The following is a 2,744-nucleotide window of genomic DNA, read 5'->3' on the forward strand; positions in this document are numbered from 1 at the left end:
GCAGAAAGCTGGACAGGACACGGGCAGAACGCTGGACACGGGCAGAAAGCTGCACACAGGGGCAGAAAGCTGGACACAGGGGCAGAAAGCTGGACACGGGCAGAAAGCTGCACACAGGGGCAGAATGCTGGACACAGGGGCAGAAAGCTGGACACAGGGGCAGAAAGCTGGACACAGGGGCAGCAAGCTGGACACGGGCAGAAAGCTGGACATGGGCAGAAAGCTGGACACAGGGGCAGATTGCTGGACACAGGGGCAGAAAGCTGGACACAGGGGCAGAAAGCTGGACACAGGCAAAATGCTGGGCACAGGGGCAGAAATCTGGACACGGGCAGAAAGCTGCACACAGGGGCAGAAAGCTGGACACAGGGGCAGAAAGCTGGACACGGGCAGAAAGCTGGACACGGGCAGAAAGCTGGGCACAGCGGCAGAAAGCTGGACACGGGCAGAAAGCTGCACACAGGGGCAGAATGCTGGACACAGGGGCAGAAAGCTGGACACAGGGGCAGAAAGCTGGACACAGGGGCAGCAAGCTGGACACGGGCAGAAAGCTGGACACGGGCAGAAAGCTGGACACAGGGGCAGAAAGCTGGACACAGGGGCAGAAAGCTGGACACAGGCAGAAAGCTGGGCACAGGGGCAGATTGCTGGACACAAGGGCAGATTGCTGGACGCAGGGGCAGAAATCTGGACACAGGGGCAGAAAGCTGGACACGGGCAGAAAGCTGGGCACAGCGGCAGAACGCTGGACACAGGGGCAGAAAGCTGGACAGGACACGGGCAGAACGCTGGACACGGGCAGAAAGCTGCACATAGGGGCAGAAAGCTGGACACAGGGGCAGAAAGCTGGACACGGGCAGAAAGCTGCACACAGGGGCAGAATGCTGGAAAAAGGGGCAGAAAGCTGGACACAGGGGCAGAAAGCTGGACACAGGGGCAGCAAGCTGGACACGGGCAGAAAGCTGGACACGGGCAGAAAGCTGGACAAAGGGGCAGATTGCTGGACACAGGGGCAGAAAGCTGGACACAGGGGCAGAAAGCTGGACACAGGCAAAATGCTGGGCACAGGGGCAGAAAGCTGGACACGGGCAGAAAGCTGCACACAGGGGCAGAAAGCTGGGCACAGGGGCAGAAAGCTGGACACGGGCAGAAAGCTGGACACGGGCAGAAAGCTGGGCACAGCGGCAGATAGCTGGGCACAGGGGCAGAAAGCTGCGCACAGGGGCAGAACGCTGGACACAGGGGCAGAAAGCTGGACATGGGCAGAAAGCTGCACACAGGGGCAGAATGCTGGACACAGGGGCAGAAAGCTGGACACAGAGGCAGAAAGCTGGACAAAGGGGCAGCAAGCTGGACACGGGCAGAAAGCTGGACACGGGCAGAAAGCTGGACACAGGGGCAGAAAGCTGGACACGGGCAGAAAGCTGGACACAGGGGCAGAAAGCTGGACACGGGCAGAAAGCTGGGCACAGGGGCAGATTGCTGGACACAGGGGTAGATTGCTGGACACAGGGGCAGAAAGCTGGACACGGGCAGAAAGCTGTGCACAGCGGCAGAACGCTGGACACAGGAGCAGAAAGCTGGACACGGGCAGAAAGCTGCACACAGGGGCAGAAAGCTGGACATGGGCAGAAAGCTGCACACAGGGGCAGAAAGCTGGACACAGGGGCAGCAAGCTGGACACGGGCAGAAAGCTGGACACAGGGGCAGAAAGCTGAACACGGGCAGAAAGCTGGGCACAGGGGCAGATTGCTGGACACAGGGGCAGATTGCTGGACACAGGGGCAGAAAGCTGGACACGGGCAGAAAGCTGGACACGGGCAGAAAGCTGGGCACAGCGGCAGATAGCTGGGCACAGGAGCAGAAAGCTGCGCACAGGGGCAGAACGCTGGACACAGGGGCAGAAAGCTGGACACGGGCAGAAAGCTGCACACAGGGGCAGAATGCTGGACACAGGGGCAGAAAGCTGGACACAGGGGCAGAAAGCTGGACACGGGCAGAAAGCTGCACACAGGGGCAGAAAGCTGGACACGGGCAGCAAGCTGGACACAGGCAGAAAGCTGGACACGGGCAGAAAGCTGGACACAGGGGCAGAAAGCTGGACAAGGGCAGAAAGCTGGGCACAGGGGCAGATTGCTGGACACAGGGGCAGATTGCTGGACACAGGGGCAGAAAGCTGGACACAGGGGCAGAAAGCTGGACACAGGCAAAATGCTGGGCACAGGGGCAGAAAGCTGGGCACAGGAGCAGAACGCTGGACACAGGCAGAACGCTGGAAATGGGCAGAACGCTGGACACGGGCAGAAAGCTGCACACAGGGGCAGAAAGCTGGACACAGGGGCAGAAAGCTGGACAGGACACGGGCAGAACGCTGGACACGGGCAGAAAGCTGCACACAGGGGCAGAAAGCTGGATACAGGGGCAGAAAGCTGGACATGGGCAGAAAGCTGAACACAGGGGCAGAAAGCTGGACACGGGCAGAAAGCTGGGCACAGCGGCAGAAAGCTGGGCACAGGGGCAGAAAGCTGCGCACAGGGGCAGAACGCTGGACACAGGGGGAGAAAGCTGGACACGGGCAGAAAGCTGGACACAGGGGCAGAATGCTGGACACAGGGGCAGAAAGCTGGACACAGGGGCAGAAAGCTGGACATGGGCAGAAAGCTGCACACAGGGGCAGAAAGCTGGACACAGGGGCAGAAAGCTGGACACGGGCAGAAAGCTGGACACAGGGGCAGAAAGCTGGA

This window comes from Ranitomeya imitator, chromosome 5 (genome assembly GCF_032444005.1).
Source record: "Ranitomeya imitator isolate aRanImi1 chromosome 5, aRanImi1.pri, whole genome shotgun sequence".
Taxonomy (NCBI): Eukaryota; Metazoa; Chordata; class Amphibia; order Anura; family Dendrobatidae; genus Ranitomeya; species Ranitomeya imitator.